Source organism: Balaenoptera borealis (genome assembly GCF_965194805.1).
Source record: "Balaenoptera borealis genome assembly, chromosome: 16".
In the NCBI taxonomy this organism is placed as follows: domain Eukaryota; kingdom Metazoa; phylum Chordata; class Mammalia; order Artiodactyla; family Balaenopteridae; genus Balaenoptera; species Balaenoptera borealis.
The window spans coordinates 56,232,418-56,255,998 of record NC_138872.1 but is presented as its reverse complement, the minus strand read 5'-3'; the positions used below and the strand labels follow the sequence as shown (position 1 = coordinate 56,255,998).

The following is a 23,581-nucleotide window of genomic DNA, read 5'->3' as shown; positions in this document are numbered from 1 at the left end:
CCGTTGTGTTCCTCTCTAGAATAAAGTCCATCAAGTTCCAATGCCTGAGATGACCACTGTACAATCTGATCTTTCATCTCAGTTGATAACCACTGCCTTTGAAATTTCTCCTAGAACTTCTGAGCGGTGATTCCAGCTCTGCCCACTGCCTCCAAAGTGCGATTTCTCTGTTCGTGACACCGCCAGCTCCAGGCCCCTACCTCAGCACCCAGAGTCGCCTGTATTTGTTTCCTCCCACCTCAAGTCAGTTTCCAAAGCTCCGCCCCTTGTTCTTCTACACCTTACTCTCCATGACCACTGTAGTCCAAGTCACCGTCCCCCTTGGCCTGCACTCCTAGGTCACCTTCGAGCAGCTGTCCTAGCTTCCTCTCCTGGGCCCCATTGGTCAGCGTTCCACACAGCAGTCATCTTTATGAATGCAGATCTCTGTACTGCCATTTAAGTAAGACACAAATCCCTAACCCTGGTTTACAAAGTCCTGTACGACCTGACCTTTGTCCATTTCTCAGAGCTCGCTGTGCCACTCTCCCATTCTCTGGGGGTCTTTTCATCCCTCATACGTCGCAAGTTCCTCCCCTCTGAGGGCATCTGTCGGGAATGGTCTTCCTCCCTGTCTTGGCATGATCTGTCATTAGCAGCCCAGCTCAAATTTCATGTCTTCATAAGAACCTTCCTTGAACACCCATCAATCTCTGTTTTAATGACCTGACTAGCACCTATCATTAACCATTTTCTTATTTATTTATCCTCTCAGCTAGGAGGTAAACTCCATAAGAACAGCATTTTATTTGTCCTGTTTAGCACCACCTCCCCAGTGGCTGAGCAGAGTGGGCATTCAGTAGATGTTTGTTGAGTGAATGAGAATATCATTCGGACTTTTCCAGTCTCTGCTTGCTTCACGTCTAAGTCTAGGTGGTGAGTAAAGGATCATCTTATTTTCTCTCCACCAATTCCAAACTTGGCATGACCTGCAAAGCTGTTCACCCCATGACCCCCTCTCTCCCCCATCTCATTTATTTTCCCACAAGAGAAATAAGAAGATAGATAAATGACATAGCCCAGGGTTCCAGAGCCAGAGAATGGTGGAGATGGCTTTCAAACTCAGTTATGTCTGACGCCAAAACCTACTGCAACATGCAACTCTTCATTTTCAGCTCCAAGTCTAAATTCGGGAACCAAAATAACAGAACAGCCATGTGTTTGCAATGGTCCAAATATGCAGGTGTGTGATGAACCTGAGCCATATTTTCCCGCTGTTTTGGATACTGAAGTTTGTATCGGGAAAACCCAAACGACTGCTTCCTTTCTCCTGCTTTTCTAATATATATATATATATATATATTTCATTATGTATACTGATGTTTCCCTTACTTGAGGGATTATAACATACTTTGTAAATTCTTGTTTGGATCTGAGTATTGCTTGAGTAAGAGTTTAATGTACATGATGGAAACTCAGTGTCATTCCAGATTAATATTGATATTAAGTGTCACTCTTAAATTTCTTTATCCTGAAGGTGTCATATCCTCAAGCCCTCAAATACAAAATGGTTTTCAGCATGGAGACTGCGGAGGAATGAGGCCAATGTGTCAGGGAAAGCATTTACTGATGCTCGTTGGAAACTCCAAAGATGAATGATAAGTGCATTAATTCGGTCAGCACCTTGGCCTGGCTAGCATAAAACTCAGATCATTCTAGAGATGATTTCAATGTCAAGGGTCTATGACTCCAAACACCTAAAATGATGTCACTTACATATTTGCCATCAGCCTTTTTTTTTTGCCCCTGAGGTATCGGATTCTGTCATAAGCAGAGAAGTGATACTATCTTATAAATGCACGCTAGTGTTGTTGTATTTTTTTTTTTTTTTTAGTAACAATTTTCAGTTCTAGAACTAAGCATCGAACAAGAAACTGGACCAAGAACCCCTGTTAGAATCAGCGGGAATGTTCCCTAACAATGGTCATCCTAAGATCTTCTTGAATGCTGCATTTTTTTTTTTTTTCTTTAGATGCCAAAGAAAATTCTCTATTCCTTAGGCATTTTCTGGCCTTGCTTACCATATGTCAACTCTAATGAACAGCTCTTTGGCTAGATGTTCATTCTTTTCTCTTCAGAGTGGAACCCTTTACAGAGAGATGTCTAAAGACAAATATCTAAACTAAACTTACTCGATTTAGGCAGCTTACAGCTCCTCGATTTAATTGCATTACATGTCTATAAGTGGGGAGCAATTTACTCTGAAGTGGTACTTAGGCATCATTCCTCTTGGCTTCTCCAGGAAGCACTTGGGCTAAATTTCTATTTAATGTATGCTGGCTTTGGAACATAAGTACAAATGGCAGGATGTGTGTTAATGTTTTAATTATGTGGCGATCCTCTGTTAGAAAATGAATCCGGGATGGACACAGACTTTAATTCCTTTTAACTAAGAAAAACACTTTTCTTGCCATTTTGTGCATTATTCAGTCTCCTGAAATGTGTATCTCCATCAGCTTGCAGCAAGAAAATGGAATCAATTCTGTGAGTTATGCCATTTCCTGTGCTGCATTATCTTTGTAATGTTCTCAGCATTTAATAAGGGCTAACAAGAAGAAGAGCACTTTTGTTTAATTAAAGTAATATATCATTTTTAATAATTAGTCATAATTAAGGTGAATGATTAGCTAGGAAAGATATGAAAAATATACATTCTAGATAAAGCTTCAAGTCACATTTTAAAAGTCCAAAATAAACTCTTGAGGGCTGTGCATGGCTTTTAAGTATGATATAATTTATGTAATGAAATAAATCTTGAGTGTTAAAATACTTAGTGGAACTGAGAATAATGAGTTGAGATAGGATTAGTTTAATTAGTTTACTGAAATGGAGTCTTCATAGTGGCCAAGTGTGATATATTGGCTTTTGTCACTTGAAATAAAAAAGAGGTAATTAGTCCCTACTCAAATACATTGTTTTCCCAGAATAGGTTGAATCTTATTTTAGGCACTAATCTAGGGCCAACTTCCAATTGATTTTATAAAGGCTGCAAGATAAGATCATCCTTCAGACAACTCAAGAACCCAATCACTTGAAAGCAGTGGTTCTCAAAGTGGGAGGGGTTTGTCTCCATCCCCAGGGGACATTAGCAGAGTCTGAGGACATCTCGGGGTGTCACAATGGAGGGGGGAGTGCCCCTGGCATCTGGTGGGTGAGGGCCACACAGACGCTGCTAAATAGCCAACAAAGCACAGGACAGGTACCCAAGAGAATGATCCATTCCAAAGTGTGGATACTGTCAAGGTCAAAAAGGGCTGCTGTGAACAGTCAATTCAGCAGCTAACTGTCTATGCCACTGGTGGGGAAGTGTGCCCACTGTCCATAATCTGCAAATCTCAAACCTACATTGTATGACACTTGCATTTCTCCAATGAGGGAAAAAAATTTACTTAATAGTATAGAAATGTAAAAATAATAATAAAAGCAACCTCCCAAAATAATAAATCTTCTAACAGTGAGGCAAAAAAGTGGGTTGATACAAAAATTCACATCCTCTACTTAACGGTTCATTCATGCCACAGAATGCTGTGAAGCTGTTAAAAATATCTATAAATAAGTTTAATGAAATGGAATGGGCTTTTAATGTATCATTTTATGGCTAAATCAAAAGTTACAAAACGAAGTGTATAGCATGGACCCATTTTTATAACTATGTATTTTACAAGTATGTATATTCGTTGGAAAAAGAAGTCCGGAATTTTAGAAAGGAGAGTAGGAGTTACTTTTATGTAAGTTCAAAGACTTTTATCCCAAATATTGATTTTTTTTCTAATTGCTTCTCATACTTTACTTTTCTCACAAGGTATGTACATTACTTGTAATAATAAAGCAATAATACAGACGGAAAAGGAAAAGGGGCCAGAGAGGAAACAGGAAGTCGGAGCCCAGGAAGACTTCCCTCCTCTTGCATTTGAGTTCAAGGGAAGTGACCTCAGCCCCTTGAAGGAAGCCCTGAGATGAGAATTCCCTATAAAGAGTGTAAGGCAGGAGAAGGTCAAGTTGCCAAAACGGTTCACTTCGACGCAAAGCCAAAATACAGAGCTTGTTTGATAAAGCATGACATCCTCAAAGTGGCCATGAACTAGGACCTACACGTTAAATAGTCAAACAGAGAAAATACCTGGAAAGTGTTTCAAGCAAGAAAAACTGGGGAGTGTGGAAATCCAAACCCCACATTAAAATACTGTTCTTTCTCTCTCTTTTCCCCTTCACCCTTTAGTGATGACATTTACAAAGCCTGTGATTCCTGTAAGTCACTAGCATCTTGGAAGAGGAGGCTGATGAGAGGGAGGAGATCCTGTAGTTCCCTTAAATCTGAGATTCTTATTGGAGATTTTTAAGTTTTATTATTGTTTTTTTCTTTTCCCCCCAGAGAATGAATTTCAGCTACACAGTAACTGAACACTCAGGTGAAAACCAAAACACCTGGGTGTTTGTCCTCCATTTGGACAACGCATGGAGTGAACTGAAGTCACCGTGCTTGACTGTATTTGAAAGCAACCCAGGGTTTGTAAAGAGTGTTTTTTTAAATACACATGGCTATCAATAAGGGGAACTATTTAAACAAATTACAGGACATAGAAGTATGATTACGAGGCAGGTGTTAGTAGATTGAGGTAGATAATTTATATGTACTGACACTGAAGATTTACTCACTATTTTTAAGTGGTGACAGAAAGTCATAGATTATTATATTAAGTGTGTATGCTTCTCAGTGTGTGTATTTTGAATGTGTATCAAAAATTTCTGGAAAGATACACTATCAATTATTAAAAGATGGAGGGTGGGAGGGAGAGAGAGTGAGAGAGAAGGAAAAAGAGAGACTTTTATTTTTATTTCTATAATTCTGTGTTGTAAATGTGGTATGTATATATGTATGTATGTATTTAACACAGAGCATGCACTACTTTAAAAACATACTATGATATAGTTCAGACATACCAAAAGGTATGTAGAAAAATATGAACACATCCATGTAAATGTTACCCAGCTTAGGTAATAGAACATTTTAGGGCCATTGAATTCCCCATGTGAAACCCTCCTCAAGTGTCTCTCTCCCCTTAATCTCTACTAGCAATCAATATTCTGGATCTTGAGCTTTCTTTTTCGTCTATGTATGTTTACCACATACATATGCACAGAGTACTAAAACTATGGCATGTTAAATTTTTGAGTAAGTTATCTTGGCCACCGTGCATTATTCACCCAGGATCATATCAGCTAGAGCCATCCTTCTTGTTACGTGTGTCTCCAATTCATTCATTTCCACTGCTCCAGAGTGTTCCTTTGTACATCATTCTATTCAGTTAGGCTATTTCTGACTTATTTTTTTGCTCCATGAAGCATTACCTTTATTATTTAAAAAGAGCCTAAAAAATAAGATACATTTTGGATAGGAAGAGGCAAGCCACAGTTATTACTGAAGCTCTTTAAGTTTCATGGTGAAAGAGGAAAGCTACATCTCATTCAGTCTCAGTGTTTTCTCTCTTCCAAACACTCGCCTTAACCCTGGAGAACTTAACTACAGCTACTATTGTACTAATATCAAAAACATTGACTACTACTTTTTCCAGTGCTTATGACGTGCCAGGAACACACTCGGTGCTACACTTCCATGTGATAAGCACTGTTCCTATTTCCGTTTCACCGATGAGGCCACTGGGCTTAAGAGAGTAAACACCTACTTCGCAGTCTATCTGATTCTAAATACTGGTAGTGGGATTTTTCCAACATGTCTGCTCCTCTCTTGTTATATTAACCCACAGACGGCCACTGCTACTGCCACTTGACAACACACCATCCTACTGCTTTGGAAGGGTCTTTCATGCCCTCCTAGAAGAATGGCCAGGGGTGAGGCTGAATTAGCAATTCGCCCAGCACCTGTGTCCGTGCCCCACTGTACCAATCAGCCACTGAGAAGAGCAGCAAAGAGGTCATCAGGAAATGACTGGGTGTTGGGAGGAGAGGAAATATAAGAGGAAAGATAAAAGGCTACAGCAGCAGGGAGGTCAAAGCTGAACTTCTCCCGAGTATTCTTCAGGAAAGGGGAGACAGACAATGACTCTAATGCTTCTCACCACCCTGTCCCAGATTAAATGCATCCTCAGGTTGGAGCTGCCACAGCCTTGGTAAAATTCCATACCCAGCTGGAAAATTACCCAAGAGAGAAACGTTACACAAGTACCAGCCAGCTTACAAGGCTTGACAAGTAGCAGTTCGGGAATAAATTTGGACTTGGCCATGACTGTCAACCTCTCTCTTGTCAAGGACTCTCCCTTGAACTTGGATCTTCAAGGTACAGCTGGCCAGCACAGGTTCCCATCCCCTAAACCTCTGGACCTGAATGGTGGAGCCTCCTCATCACCTGTACATTCCCCTTGTCCCCCCCCACCCCCTGCCTGCCCCCGGGATGTTTTGTGCACAGTCACCAGACCTTACCTCATGACACAACAACTTCCCACTCTCTCGGCATAAAGTTCACTCTTCTTATCTTGCCAACCACGCTCTTCTTGATCTGGTGTATCTATTTCTCAAGCTTTCCTTTCTGCCACCTCCTTCGGAACCCAAACCCTCTGGCCACTCGAGCCTCTTAGCTGTTCTTCAGACATGTCAAGCTTGTTCCAAATTTAGGGACGTTGCATGTTCTGTTTCCTGTACCTAGAATGTTCTTCCTCTACTTGTTCACCTGGCTGGTTCCCTCTTGACATTCATGTCTCAGCTGAAATGGCACCTTCACCTTCCCTGAATCTCTGTACTAAAGAGGACCAGTCCCCTAGCTGGTCTTTTACCACCTGGTTGTATTTCTCTGCACTGCCCTTGTCACCCTCTGCCCCTTCTCTCTCTCTCCTCCCCAACCAAGAAATTTAAGTTCCACGCGAGCAGGAAACCTGGATTTTTCGTTCACTGCTGTATCCCTGGTGTCTGACACAGTTCCTAGAGCATAGAAAGGGTCTCAATAAATGTACATGGAATGAGTTAATAAATATACGAATCAATTAATGAATTGCTTTTCGTACCGTTAAGTGCTATAAAGTTCTACTGACCATGCCACAGATAGTTCTGGAACGTTTTTCCTACTCTGCAAATATGGATTCCAGAGCAAAGGGGTTCATCTCCTCCTTAGGCTGTTACTATAGTCTTTTTCCCCAAATGATTGATTTGCAAGCACGGCTGTCATATTCAATATATCTTAATGATGAAATGATTCTTCTGAAACTCTTCCTGTGTGTCACCTACAGTGACAAGCAAAGAATGTAAACAGGAGTGTTTCCTGTAAATGAGATGTCTGGTGATGGGTCTAGCCCAGAAACACATGCCACCACCTCACTCGTGTGATATGGGCTCCTTGTGTCCCAGTATCATTTGCCCCAGAATCCAGTGGGGGGTCATTGATACATACAAGAGCACTTTTTATGGAGGAATTCTCCATGAGTGGAGCAGAACAAAGCCAAGAGAGAAATTTTTAACATTTAAGCTGGTATAAAAAAGGTAATTCCCTGAGTATTAAATTATCTTCATGAAAAAAAAGTGGAATTTGAAAGTTCTTTAACTTTAAATATTTTATACCTTCCATCACTTCTGTAAAAACCTTTATATGGACCTATGGACATCACTGGTTTTGTAAGCAATCACATGATGCCAGGGATGTAAAGGCATACTATCTATGTCTATTGCATGGACCACACCAGTCCTTCATACAACAAATGTATATGTGCTGGGGCCTCCTTGTACCTGCCCCCACCCCTCAAGGAAGTTCAAACCCTAGTAGGGAAGTTTTATGTTCCAAGAAAGAAGACAGCTACTTTCAAAGATTCCAAAGCCTACACACGCCCTACTGCAAGGGAAGGCACACCGGCAAAGATGAACTCAGCCTTTGCACTGATGTTTGAACTTTCCTGTTATTTAAGAGTCTAAAAACTGGATTAATTATACTTGTACTTCAGAAACAAAAATTCCTTTGCTGCAAGAACCGTGAAAACAAAATGCACTGATGATCTTTAAATGACCCAGAAACCAAGATAATTATAGTTGTAATTAATTACATAACATGACGTCCCACGGTAGTCAGCCAGAGGTCTAACCCAGAAAATTCCGAGGTTGGAAAATTTGAATTTAGGGACTTATCACAGACACAGGGCCTCGGTGAGCACTCACCAATTCCTCATCTTTCTTTCCGCATGCTGGACCTCAGGCAGAAATCACTTAACCTGTTCTTACCGCCCATGCTCATCTGTAAAATGGGGATGGGAATCCCTTTCCCCTCGAAAGGGAAGCTGGGTTGAGCCATATATTAATGATTTGAAATAAAATGACTTCCCATACAACACAGTCGAGGAATTTTAATGAAGCTGAGTTGCTAATATCAGATAATAGCAGTAAGAGCCAGTCAGTGCCAATGAGACGCTCTGTTTATTGGAATTTCGTCTAAAACGGTTCTTGTTTTACCACATCAACTGGGTGTATTTCTTTTTTTATATAACTAATTTTATTTCAATACAATTATCCAAACATTGTTGATTTCCTATTTTTTTTTTTTTTTTGGCCGTGCCACATGGCATGCGGGATCTTAGTTCCCCAACTAGGAATCAAACCCACGTCCCCTGCAGTGGACGCATGGAGCTTTAACCACTGGACCACCAGGGAAGTTCCAACTGGGTGTATTTCTTGACAACTTAGAGAAGACTGCACGATTTTATATACATATATATTGCCCAAATGCAATAATTGCTTGCTTACTATTTGCATGATCTCATACTGTTTTACAAACGTGCTTTAGAAATGCACACCCCATATTTTGCAATGCACTTTTTTACAACAATGAAAACTAAAACCAAGCTTCATGTCTGAGTCTAGTATGAGATCCCTGGCTTGTGGGATGTATGGATTGTCCCTAATGGCTCTAGGTCTTAGCCCCACCTACTGAATGCTTATCCTTCATTTTGCTTTTAAGCCAGGAACTTGCACAAGATCTTCTCTTTGCAAAGCCACCTGTATCAGAGAATATTTGTCCAACATGGTAGTAGAGAATAATAAGATTGTTGCTAGTGTCATAATTAAAAAGTGGGTTTAAAATAATTCATAAAAGCACGGGGAGGCAGAGTAAAGGTGTAAAAGAGGAAGAGAGAGAGAAACCATTCATTTTGTCACTTCCTGTGTTTGGAGGTAAGATGCTATCAGCACAAACTTGACCAGACCAACAAGGAATAAAGAATTTTAACCTAGAACGGTTTTCCATCACTGTTTATGCTAAGCGTCTTTCCATCTTTGGAAGGAGCCGGGGATTGAGAAGGGTATAAACGCCTTTGCCAAATGCAGGCAAGAATGGATAAGCACGCTCCATACCCGATTTTGAGGCAAACTCTCATAACAGGGGAGCCCAATGCAGGTGTCACTTTTATGGGGTAGGGATTCGATGGCTACTGAAGACATCTTTGTACTCTTACCGGCAAAATGGGGTCCCTAGATCTTCTGTTTTCATTTACCCTAAGCAGACATTGTTTTAATTACCAGACCTCAAAATATATTAGACTTACTGTATCCTGAAATTGATACCATAGGAGACGGATAGCCCAGAAAGACTTCAAATTTTGAAATGAGACAGTGCTGGCTTTGAATACTGACTCAGCGATTTAGTAGTTGGCAATTTGGCCATAGAAGCAATTTTATTTCTCTGAGCTTCAGTGTCTTTATCTTAGGGTATGGATAATGATATTAATCTCCCAGGGTTACTGAAAAGATTAAATAGGATAATACCTGCAAAAGGTCTGGCACGATGCCTAAAACATGGTAGAAACCAAAACGTTCCTTCTTCTCCTGGCACACACACATATACCCATCGACTCTACTAGGACACGGGCATGCCTTAAGACTACCTTTACAATCCCTTCCACCAGTAGGTGTGCTGTACGTATTAATTTCAAGGAACGACAATTAACCACACCACATTTAGATTCCTGAATGCTAAGGCCTTCAAATGCAAGTCCTGGCAAGTTATGGAGGGAGATGCATTTTGGATGGAATGGAAAGAAGGCTATTCCGCTATTTCAAAATACCCAGTTGCTTGAGATCAGATGGGCAAGACTTCATGGCAACAAGTAGATCTCCAGGATATTTGATATTGTGCAAACAAAGCCATTAAAAAATGTCTGGGAGCAAAAGAAGAGGACTGAGTACATGTTGGAGATAAAAGGGAATTTTTAGGTATTTCTAGAAGATTCCCAGGGTTTCTGTTATTATTTTTTTTATTTTAGTTTGGGCATGACAATCTCCCCTTCATCCCATGCAAACTCATCTTCCTGTCAGGTTAATGTTATAGCAATCATGTGGAGGTGGGATTAGAGTGGGTAAGAGTCAGGTATATTTCTTGGGAAACAAGCATTAATATACATATCGGCTTAAGGCTAGAGTCTGCTGGCTACAGTTGTGCCATATCTCAGAACCAAAGCCCTCATGAATTATTCAGCTCAGCAGAATAATCCAGCATAGCTAGGAATAAGCAACCCATCCATTTGAGGGGAAGCGTATGGAAGACAGACAGGAATATTTGATGGTAATCTTTTTTGTGCCAAACACTGTGCCGAATTCATTCCCAGAAGCGTCTAATGAAGGACATGCCATCAACCCCCTTTTACAGAGAAATCATTGAGGTTCTGAAAAAAGATTTAAAAATTTGAATCCATAGGGTGGTAAATGTTTAAGTCTGTATTGAAACCCAGCTCTGTCTGTCCCCGCAAATCCTCGCTCCGTGCTATTTCCACCACCCCAGATCACATGCAAACCCCGATGCTACAATAAAGTGCCAGGCAGTGGCCCTTCCCCCCACTCCATGGGAGCTGTAGAAAAGCTCACGCCATGTCTGGGCCTGTATCTGCCTCTCCATGGGTGTCTCAGAAAGATACTTTATCTTTCAAGGTTTATGGCTCATATCTGTGACTAAAATATCATTTATGACAATCCCCATCTGCTAAGCTTCAAAAGTGATATAGTTTCATTGCAAAGGGCTGCTAGTGGGGGCCTAAGTTACAAGCCAAGAGTTGAGTGGAATCAGAATGTACCTGAACTTGATCTCACAGGGAGCTGAGCCTCTTTAAAGTATGTCCGTTTCCTTGGCACAGGATGCTCTGGGAATGTGTCAAGGGCCCAGAGTGTGGAGCCTCCCAGCTTCCCCCGGAACAGAGCAAAGAGCTGGGCTCCTGCAGTCCACGCAGGTCGGGCCCCGTTTCTTATCCTGAGCAGGAAAGCAGATGGCCTGGGCCCTCCGTCACTCTGACAGTTATAGACTAGCTGGGAACCTTAGTAAAGAATACGGTTTGCCTGGGCACTCTCTTTTGGCCATCTCCTGTCCACGGTCCAGCATTTATTACAAAGGGACTGTAGATCAACACCATCCATTCTGCTGGGAGAGAATGCCCATCACTTGGTGGTCCCACAAAACCAACAAAATGCAGAACAACGCAGACCCGCCTTCTGTCTCCCATCCCAGGATCTCTGCACATCTTAATTTTACCTGGTAGCTTTGCTTTAAGACCATCTTTATTTTATTTTGTCCTAACAACACTTATTGTGGGCTTTTTTCCCTCCTATTTTCAAATGCAATGTTCCCTGTAGTATAGAAAAGATATAGAAAAGATATACAATGTTCCCTGTAGTATATAAAATATAGAAAAGATAAAATAAAGATCAACTTAGAAGGAGGATACTCTTCATAGTTTTGAGATCTTTCTGTTCTCTTTCTTTCTCTTCCCTCTTCCTTCTTCCCTTCCTCTCTCTTTTCCCCTTTCCCCCAAAGTTGCTTTCATTTGTTGATATATAAGTTTTCTATGAACCCCGAATAATCATAATACATAACCCTTATTTATTATGGAACGATGGAATAAGAATACCTACTTTCCACGTTGCCCTTTCCCTGTTCTGTGCCCACAGCAGACATCACCAACCCATTGTGAACCACCTCGTTCCTGAGTCAGACAGAATCCTTCTCCAAACAAGTTCCAAGCAGCCACTACTAATCAATCAGGGTTGGCGCACGATGTGAATTCTCCTTCAGTATATAGCCCCTGTCCTCAAGGAACTGACACTTGGGCAGCAAAACGAATAAAGAGGCAAATTTCAAGCAAGAAGGTATTATGAAGGCACACATTAGATGCCCGACACAGACGGAGTAGCTGTCAGATTCTCCTAAGGAGAGTGAACACTGCCTCCCTCTGAGTCGGCCAGCACCTAGATACTCCTTCTATTATGGGACTCAAGAGTGTACGTTGGTTACCTTTCCTCCCGTGAACTCCAGTGCTGAGACCCTGCTTCAACACTGCAGGGAACCTAGCACACGGTCCGAGGTCAAGGCAAAGAGAAACACATCTCTGCATAGTGGATGCTCAGTAAGTGCCCGTCTTTTCTTTCTTTTCCTGTATCTTAAAACAGGATGTCTGTATCAATGGTGAGAAAGTGATGAGAACTAGTACCATTATATATAGTAGGAGGTAAGTTTTGAATCACATCTTTAAAAAGTATATGATGGACACCAGCTTTGACCCAAAAATCACACTGCTAAGTAAATAACATGCCTGTAAAAATTAACCAAGGTCCCTCTATCTATGTTTTATTTCTATATCTCTGTCTACACATATAACTCAGTGTGTGTACCTGGACTTAATGCTTGTAATAGACTAAAGCAAACAATTGAAGAGTCCATTAAGTGAACTGATTAAATTAGATATGTCACAAGCATATAATGGAGGACAACGGAAAGAGTGATAGAAACCAGTTTGTGCTAATATGAGAAACTGTCCACAGCACGTTTTTACGTCAATGAAAGCAAAGTAAAAGGAAAACAGAGCATAGAATCTGGTGATTTTTTTGTGAAAATAAAACACGTCTGTACACATGCACATATATATCATACATGTACATAGGTACACAGGCTGTATCCTTCCCAAAAGGGTATTTACAAGAAGCGATTGATAATGATTAGCTCTAGTTAGAACTGAGATTCAGAGATGAGCTTTATTTTGCTCTCTTCTTTGCTAGTGTTGGTGCCATTTGAATTATTAATCGTGGGCTTACAGCCCTTTAATGTAAACCAAAAAATGTTTCCTGGTTGTTCTAGTTGATGGGACAATGGCCCAGGTGTTTACTTTTTGATTCTTCATGGAAAACATGTAATACATAAACGTTATGTTAAAGAAGCAATTGATGAGCTTCGAGTGATGGCGTGTGATCCGGGCGGGAGAAGGGCAGAGGAAGAGGAATAAGGCAGGTGTGGCATTTATTAAAATATCAGGAAGGCTTCTGAGAACCTGCATAGAACCAAAGGTTTTTGGAGGCAAGGAGAATAAAGTACAGGCAAGTCAAAATTACAGAGACATCTGTCCACATAAAATACCTATCCTGCTAATGCAGAAATTCCCCTTTAGGGGGTTTGCTTCTGGGGTCACTGTGCATTAGTATTCCACTCACCAGTGTTGCAATCACCATTTCTCTCCATTTCTTCTTGACCTCAAGCATTTTATGCATAAATGTCAGTGTTCTTTGCAATTAATCATGCCTACCACAGACTAATTGTGGACAACAGTCATGTAATTAGCCAAAATGTGTCTCAAATATGCATGAATGTTCAGAAAGCACTCACATTCCAAAACCTCGGGTACCTAAACAGGGATATTCGCCACTCTTTCACAAGTCCTTTTCAAATTCAATGTGAACCAGCAAGATAATCAGATCATAGGTGATGGCACCCAGGCCTAGGGTCGGCTAATGAGAAAATGGTATCCTAAAATGCATGCTATGAACTCAGCATAGCGGCACCTCTGAAAATATCAAGCATGCCCTTCAGAGAAGTTAGAGAGAGAGAAGGAGAGAGACAGAGAGCGAGAGGGAGGGAGAGAACACTTAACAGAGTTGATCAACACAAAGATGCCTTATACAATTGGAAGACTCACACACAACACGATGTATCTCCCAAGAGCCAAATATGGTTACAAGTGCCATCATCCTAGTTAGACACAGCTAGTTACTCATCACCAGTAGACCAACCTAGACAACACATTTGCCCATTATTATTCTGTCTTAATATATGAAAAGAAGGTAACCTAAAGCAGTAGTTCTCAACCAAGGGCAATCCCTTCTCTAGACATTTGGCAATGTCTAGAGGTATTTTGGTTGTCACAGATGGGCTTGGAGTTTCTGCTGGCATCTGGTGGGCAGAGGCCAGGGATGCTGCTAGAAGTCCTATAAGTACAGGGCAGCCCACCTCCCCCACCCCAACAAATAATAATCTGGCCAAAATGACAATAGTGCCAAGGTTGAGAAACTATGACTTAGAGTAATGAAAAATGTAGATTCTGTGATGAAGAAGATCTAGGAGAGTTCACGGCTCTGACAACAGCACTGTGGCCCCAAGCAAGCCCCTGAATGTCTGTGAGCCTCAGTTTCTGCCTCTGGAAAGTGAGGATAATACTTTCTACTTTGGAGGGCGGTGGCAAGAATTGGAAACAATGGAAGGGAAAGCACCTGTCACAGAATAAATGGGAGCTATCATCATCTTTGCGACTATTATTATAAACGATTATTTACTTGTTTTTCAATCACATCACCAAACAGAAACAAAACAAACTTCTTGGAGAATCGTGCTATTGCACATCGGGCACCGTGGCAAATATCACCCCCACCCTCCCAGGAATAAACTAGTCTCACTTCAAACAATGCTTACAGTTTGAATCCAACTGACTCCAGACAAAAGTATTGAGATAATCAGCATATTAAAGCCAACACTATAACCATATGTTAATTATGTAAATGATTCATTTTAATCAGCTAGAACCATGTAAAGAGTAACTAGGAATGCAAATGCAGGGAGTTATTAAAAAGCTCATTATTATTCATCTTGGTTCCATGCGTGAACGTATCCATCCAAACAGATGAATTAACAGTGAGAGGAGAGATGAAAGTGCTGGAGGGAGAATCTGCGGGATACCATCTGTCCGCCTTTGCTGCTGCTCAGGCCTCCACTTTGCAGAAAAGCTGCAAGAGGCAAGAAGGAGACTTTGAGCTTCCTCCTGCTGGCCTGGTCAGCCTCCCAGAGCTGAGGGAGCGCAGTGGTTTCTGTTGATTTGGATACGTTTGGTTTTTATGGCCGGGACCGGAAGTGCACGGGTAGCATGGAAACCACTCTGCCCTGTTAAGCAGACTATGGATTTGGATGGGCTGGGTCCTCAATCCAGCCTTGAGTTGTGAAAACCTCCTTCGTAATTCTTTTTTCTTTTTCTTCCACCTTCATTATAACTTCCACCACCACCACCGTGCTATTTTCTCCCTCATCAGGAGAGCTTATTAAGATATTATGAAATTACTATTAATAATTGATAATGATTATACTTTTCTGTTTTATTTTTTTTAATTGAAGTATAGTTAATTCACAGTGTTGTGTTAGTTTCAAGTGTACAGCAAAGGGACTCAGTTTTACATATATATATATATATATATATATATTCTTTTTCACATTCTTTTCCGTTTTAGGTTGATCATACATTTCTTACATTGTTATTATTGTAGAGCCCTTTCTCTATGTCCGAATCCATTTTCTCTTTTTTTTCTATTTTATTTTATTTTAAAAATTTTTAAATTTTATATTGAGTATAGTTGATTCACACTGTTGTGTTAGTTTCAGGTTTGCTCTTCACCAAGGTCACTGGACTTGAGAATATTAAGTAGTATTATGCCTGCCTCTCCTAGTAACTAAGTCCTCAGCTCAGCTCATTGGCTAATCAGATGCTTCCAGTAGAAATTTATTTCTGAAACTTTGAGAAGGAGGAGGTGTAGCATTCCTGGAATATCTCTAGTTTGCATATCGGGGGTGGAAGCATTAAGGACGAGGCTCTGCATGGCTTATCCACTGACTCATCTTATTTTCCCCCAAATTTTCATGATGTAGTTCATTATCCCCATTTTATAAATATGAGAAAACTCAGCCTGGAGCAACCTGATGACCTCATAAGGAACTGGAATTTGAACCTAGATCTGACTCCATCACTCACAATTTCCCCTGCTTGAATCCTGATGAAGAAAGTATTAACATGTCTCTGTGTATTGGTGAGGAAACCATGACTCAGAGAGGTTTGATGGCTGGCCTAGTGTCCGGTTGTTGTTCTGGATTTGAACCCAGGTCTGTCTGGATCTCACTGTTTTCATTACTGCTCTGAGGGTAAGATCCTTGTTGATCCCCTAAAATCATCACCACACTATACCTGCTGGTATAATCAGTGCAGTTCAATAGAACTTTCTGAAATGACGAAATGTTCTACATCTGTACTGTGAAATACGGTAGCTGTGAGCCACATGTGACTACTGACCACTTGCAATGTGGTGAATGTTGACTAAGAACCTGAATTTTTAAAATTTGATTTGATTTCAATTAATTTATTTTTAATTTAATTTTTATTTTATATGGGAGGCCAGTTGATTTACAATGTTGTGTTAGTTTCAGCTGTACGGCAAAGTGATTCAGTTATACATATACATATAGCCATTCTTTTTCAGATTCTTTTCCCATATAGGTTATTACAGAATACTGAGTAGAGTTCCCTGTGGTATACAGTAGGTCCTTGTTGATTATCTATCTTCTATATAGTAGTGTGTATCTGTTAATCCCAAACTCCTAATTTATCCCTCCCCCACAAACCTTTCCCCTTTGGTAACCATAAGTTTGTTTTCTATGTCTGTGAGTCTGTTTCTGTTCAGTAAATAAGTTCATTTGTATTAATTTCAATTAATTTAAATGTAAATAATGACACATGGCTGATGGCTGCCCTACTGGACAGCATGACTCTAGATTTTCACAAATGCTATCACATCATTTCATGCTCACAAGTCCTCACATATGTTAGGAAAGGCTTTTCACAGATAAGGACTAGGAGGGCAGCTCTATTAAATGGGTGATGGAAGGTTGCACAGGTCAGTGAGGCCTGAGCCAGGACAATCATCTGGCACTTCCTCCTCAGCTCCAATCTCTTTGTGTTGAAAAGAAGAAAAATTCACCACCCTTCTCATTCCAATAAAGAATGGGGGTCACTGGGATGCCCTTTCTTTGTTGGCTTAATCTGAGGATCATGGTCCAAGAGATAACTCCTTTTCTCACCATCAAGCCCCTAAACTACACTAGGACACTTGTTCCATTTTAAAATAATGGGAACTAAAATTAATGATGTTTTGAGACCTTCTTGGAACCTTTTTAAGTATATAAAGACTTGATCAATGATGCTGGTAATGCTTAAGCATAGGTCTTCTCAAGATAAATGGGGGAAAAAAACTGATGGAATATAAAACACTAGTTTGGGAAATACTTATGGCCTTTCTTCTCTCTAGAGAAGAGATTAAAAACTGGTGACCCTTGGGCTAGTGATGTGTTTAGTTATGTGTAACACACACACACACACACACACACCCATATATGTTTAGTTATGTGCAATATGCATATGTATGTTTGGTTATGTGTAATACATATATATGTGTGTGTTGTGTGTATATACATATATCTGTGAATACATATGTTCAAATTAGTTGCTGGGCTTCCCTAGTGGCGCAGTGGTTAAGAATCCACCTGCCAATGCAGGGGACACGGGTTCGAGCCCTGGTCCAGAAAGATCCCACATGCCGCAGAGCAGCTAAGCCCGTGAGCCACAACTACTGAGCCTGCGCTCTAGAGCCCGTGCTCCGCAACAAGAGAAGGCACCACAGTGAGAAGCCCGTGCACCGCAACGAAGAGTAGCCCCTGCTCACCGCTACTAGAGAAAGCCCATGCGCAGCAATGAAGACCCAACGTAACCAAAAATAAAGGAAGAAATAAATTAATTAAAATAAAATAAAATAAAATAAATTTGTTGTTATCATTTGAAAATCATGATGACTATTCCCTTAAAAATCTAGGATTTTCATTTTAGTTTCTTTTGAAATATATCAGAAAATCTGGTAACACAGAGCTTGTAGTACTGCACGGGGAAAGAAAACGACTATAGTTAAGTAGAAGCTGCATCCTTTCGATGGAACATATGTGACGGGACATTTGTTTTCTAGTTCCCCACAGTTCCCCTCGTCCTGACTGACGTACTTATGTGGAATTATGTGGGTATCTGAGTCTGGGATTTGGGAACTATCACAAGATACGTAGATTTCCATCTCTTCCATCAACTCTACTACACAAATCTGGACAAGATACTTTATGATGCTCTAGGCGGAGGAATCTCCTCTTTTCTTCATTTGAAGTCACATACCTATTTCCTTTGCAAGGAACTGAGGGCAAATCAAACATCTGGATAAGAATTTACCAGAGCATCCACTGAAGGGAGGGAGACCAGAGGAAACACAGTGTCTGATTTACACCTGGTTCTGGGAAGCTCTGCTGTGACAAGACATCTTCAGGGCTGACAAGGTGATGGCTACAATCAGAATGACAACTCCGTGGCTCAAAAGAGAAAATCCCAAAGGTCCATCCCACACTGCCTCATCTCTGCAAACAGTCAAATGAGGGGGCCAGGGGCCTTGACCACTCCCCAGGGTATAGCTGCCAACACCACCCCGTCTGGGAGCATCTCTATCAACTAAATAAACGCACTCACCAGCAGTGATTTCATGAGTCACTGACACCAGATTGTCTAAGACCAGGCGGAAAAAAAAAAGATCAAGCCAGAAAACCCATCTGCAATTCATTTCACACCAGACTTTAAAAACACGTCCACCTGACAAAACTACAATCGATCATTTCATTTCATTTTTAAGAGTAAACATGCTCAAAATTAAATGATTTTGGGGGGTGAGAAGTAAGGACATCCACAAAGCTCTGTGTGGCTTTGTTCTTCATATTCTAATTCCTTCATGTTTCTCTGCCTGATGTTTCCTAATGCATTTTCACTAGAATCCGATTTTTGATCTTTAATCCCTTTACGTGTTTTTCTGTGCGTACTCTTGAATGCCTTTGTAGCTGCCATAATTGGGTCTCTGGCACCATTTTAATAGGGCTTAGCACAATGCAGGCTTGACAAATTTCATCTAAGTTAAAAAAAACAACAACAACTATCAATCATCTGAGAAACTGACCAGAGTTTCAAATACACTGCAACAAACGTGTCAAATAGGACACAGTTAGGCTGAGGAAGGCAGCCTCCATGGTGGGACCAGGAAGAGATGACAGAAACCATCTAAAGTTGAGATATAATAGCCTGTGTGTCCTAGAGCTTTACAAATTCGCAAGTCTGGAGGCAGAAAGCTGGGCCAGACGATTTTTCAAGGCCCAAGTTGGTTCAACAATCTCACAGTAAATGTCAGGGCCTGGCTTCCCTGGAAACACACACAGACGTTGTTTTCTCTGCAGGTGCCCGTGCCCTTGTGAGTTTTGGCCAAGGTGCTCAACAATCTGGCGATGTCTAAGCGACATTCTTCGACACAGCCCTGCTGGAAACAATGTCAGATTTACACATGTCCTGGCAGTCAGGGGACATGCGATGGAAGCAGACATTGTCAACAGGGGTGGCAGCCTGGCTCAAAATAATCCCCTTTCCTCTGGGAGAGGCCTCAGTATACCTTAGTGGAGAGTCAGGGGCCACGTTTGTGTCACAAGACCCAGCCCTGCACCCAGACCATAGCTGACCAGCTCAGTAGTGAGCACCTGACCTGTGCTGGGCCAACAAAAACCTTCCCTGGGAGTTTCTGATATGGAACCAGGGAAAAAGACTCAACCATCCTCTGAGGTCCAAACTTAGAGGCTCAGTAGCTAATAGCAGCCACATTTCCCACCACGTGCAGGAAGCAGATTTGTGGACGTGAAACTGACACAAAGAAAGGAGACAAGGAAGGAGAATGTTATGGTCCCAGCTGCCCTGGTGATAATCGTATGAGATACACCTGTGTCCTCCTAATAGAGGCATCACTTTGCAGAAGTCGATTTGAGTGGCATTTCCATCGCTTACACTAAAACGGGGTTTCTCGATCTCTGGACTCTTGATATGTTGGGTGTTCTCATTCTTTGTTATGGGAGGCTGTCCTGTGCACTGTAGAATGCATAATAACAGTGTTTCTGCCTCCACCCACTAGATGCCAGTACCAACACCTCCATCCCCCAAGTTGTAACAACCAAAAATGTCTCCAGACATTGTTAAAGGTCCCCTGTGGGAAAAATTGCTCCCAGTTGAGAATCACCGCACTAAAAGAATTTTAATCCAGCAATTCAACATCAGTAACCAACAAGGTTCTCTGGCCCTGCCTATCCATGGCAACTAAGGTTTGGTGCATGAATTGAGACTATAAAAAAGTGAGTCCCAGTTTAGCCTCTCAGTCTTCGATATGCTCTAAATTCTTCCTTGCTACAAAAAATCTGGCAAGGTCCTTCATATATTTATTACCCTGTGGAGTGTTTCATCTGTTTCTCTGGTTTCTGGTGACATTTATATCTCACAAAGATATTTATGGTTACAAAGAGGAAAAAAGGTCCCCTGTATTCATGGCACTAGTTCTGAAACACAGTCCATCATGAGATTGTATATGTATCACACCGGGATGAATAATATACATGGATACATGCATAGATTATACTATGTTACTTATATATTATCTATATCCCACAGGAGTCATTCTGATCTTTGCGGATCTGTTCTAATATCTATATATCTATATATATTATTTTTTATTGGGGTATAGTTGATTTACAATGTTGTGTTAGTTTCAATGTACAGCAAAGTGAATCAGTTATACATATACATACATCCACTCTTTTTTAGATTCTTTTCCCATATAGGCCCTTGCAGAGTATTGAGTAGAGTTCCCTGTGCTATACAGTAGGTCCTTATTAGTTATCTATCTTATATATAGTAGTGTATATATGTCAACCCCCAAAGGTTCTAATATATTAATGATTAGAATTTTTGGCATCTAATGCCGACAGTCAGTAGTAGCTATTGCACCTTCCTAACAGCATCTTCATATCCTTTTACATAAACTGCCTCTTCCTCATTTACATGCAGAATAACAAATATATGCCCTCACTATGGGAGCCCTAATGGTTTCTCCAGACTTCTTTCAAAAGATTCTCTTGCGGTAAGAACACAACCAGCAAGTATTCTAAATACCTCCTAAGACTTGGAATTTCAACTAGAGAGGTGCAGAGAGAGAAGATATGGCTGGAGGGTCATTTGGATAAAAGAAAGGACACTCATTCTAGAACTAGCCCCCAGTGGTTTATAATCCTCCTGGTATCTTCCTTAGGTGAGAGCCCCTTTCTCTGGTCTAGCTATCAACTCTGTGAGCTACTCAATATCCATCCAATAAATGTTCTCTCTTGCCTAAGGTAGTCAAAGTAGATTTCTAGTACTTCAAACCAAGGAACCCAAACCTGATACAACCAAGAAAGGCCAACTAAAATGGTAAATGCAAAAAGCACAGGCAACTCAAGATCTATGAATTAGCACCAGGATGTATTTAATTTTTTTCTATTAAAAATGTCAGATTCAATACCTACATTTAATTCCAAGGCCCCTTCTCCATAGTAATTACAAGAGAAACAGATCTCATACTTAAAAAGGCTCTTTCTTTCCTACCAACCAACCAAGTGTTTGGAAAATGGGGAAGCCACAAGCCCAGCCCCTCCCTAGCCACTGATGTGAGAGAAAACAGCTCGGCAGACATAAGCTCTTGTAAATTCCTGACCCCACTATCGCCAACACATCGTGCAAGATGGATTCCTCATCTTTAAAATGCTTTGAAAAGGTGTGGGCTTTACACTGGACTTAGGAGCTCCAAAGTTGACTGGCTGCTTGACTTTTCCATCACACCTACAAATACAATTTTGTTCTGCCTTCCTGTTCCAAAATATTTCCCCTCAAATGTCCTCTTTTCCTCCCCACGAGATACCAGGAAGGCCATGTGTCTCCTCCCACTTCTGCTGAAGTGTCAACAATGAAACGCAGAAGCTGCCATGTGCTAACTGGCCCTATCCCTCCCCCTCTACCCAGATGATAAATAGCAAGAAAGACAGGGGAACTTCCAGGCACTTATTTGTTTCCCCTGAAACCAAAACACAGCTACTCCAACTTCTAGGGAAGAGTCATTAAATGCTCCATAAAATGTATTTTGCCTTAAGCAAAAAGGTTTTGTCCTCTAACAAAACAATCTAACCGGTGCCAGCAGAAAGGATCCAGGGGCATCAAGTCCCCGTGTGTTTAAAGGTTCTATGAACTCGTGGTGACCTTTTTCCAGCTGCTCGGCACACTGCCTTAAAAGACATGAGACACATTTTATGCCAGGCACTTTGCCCGGATGAGAGGTCTAAAAGGGCCCAGTCCTACAGGAATAAAGACGCAGATGTAGAGAATGGACTTGAGAACACAGGGAGGGGGAAGGGTAAGCTGTGACAAAGTGAGAGAGTGGCATGGACGTATATACACCACCAAATGTAAAATAGATAGCTAGTGGGAAGCAGCCGCATAGCACAGGGAGATCAGCTTGGTGTTTTGTGACCACCTAGAGGGGTGGGATAGGGAGGGTGGGAGGGAGACGCAAGAGGGAGGGGATATGGGGATATATGTATGCATATAGCTGATTCACTTTGTTATAAAGCAGAAACTAACACGCGATTGTAAAGCAATTATACTCCAATAAAGATGTTAAATAAATAAATAAAAGAGCCCAGTCTTCATTATTATTATTATGTTTTTACTAGCTCCAGGGGTGACCTCTTATTAAGAACTTAGTCTGGATCAGACACTGTCCTGAGTGCTCTACACTTGTCATTTCATTGGCTACACATGGTCGTGGTGCAGAATTGGATTCACCCCCCCTTTACTGAAGAAGTCAGAGTCTCACTAACTATAAGGAAGGAACACAAAGGTATTTAGACTGGAGGCAGGATTTCTCAACTGCTTAATGTATTCATTTGAAGATTCCCCTCCAATATCACAGCGGACAAGGAGTCCAGGCTGTGTGAAATCAGCATGGAGGCTTTCTGCAATCTCCCCTGTGGTTCTATTTCTGGCAAAGTCCCTAATAATAATAATAATAATAATAATAATAATAAACAATAACAATAATAGCAGCAGCAGGAGAGGCAATAGCAACATTAACCACTGGCATCAACAAATCTAATTATCTCAATTATCTGGCAAATTCCGGGCTGGGTGATTTATAAGGCATCCTGTTTAAGGTTCTGGAAACACTCCATGTGTGTCTTGCCCTTTTTCTCTTCTTTTCTATCTTCTTTCCTTTTTTTTTTTAACAGATTATGAAACTAAGGTTCAGAGAGGCTGAGTGACTTGCCCAAGGTCACATAGCCAGTGCATGGCTGAGTTAGAGATTAACTCCAACTGCATCTGATTCCCACATCTGGGCTCTTGATCTGTACATTATAAAATACACATGCTGTCACATACGATTTTCTTACTTAATGTTCAGTCACTTCACAGTAAGTGCTCAAAAGCACACATGCACATTCACATTTACACACAGTTTGCCCTCCAATGGTTCAGCCTCTAGAATCGGTATATGTTTTCTACTACTGTCATGAGAA

At 41.1% G+C, this 23,581-nt stretch overlaps 1 protein-coding gene and 1 long non-coding RNA gene across 44 annotated transcripts in view; one reads left to right on the top strand and one right to left on the bottom strand.

Annotated features, from left to right (window-relative positions):
* Positions 1–23,581, bottom strand: part of RBFOX1 (RNA binding fox-1 homolog 1) — a 2,204,510-nt gene that overhangs the window by 301,326 nt on the left and 1,879,603 nt on the right. The window lies entirely within an intron of this gene.
* LOC309614218 overlaps positions 1–23,581 on the top strand; it is a 409,767-nt gene that overhangs the window by 9,626 nt on the left and 376,560 nt on the right. The gene's annotated exons all lie outside the window — the stretch shown is intronic.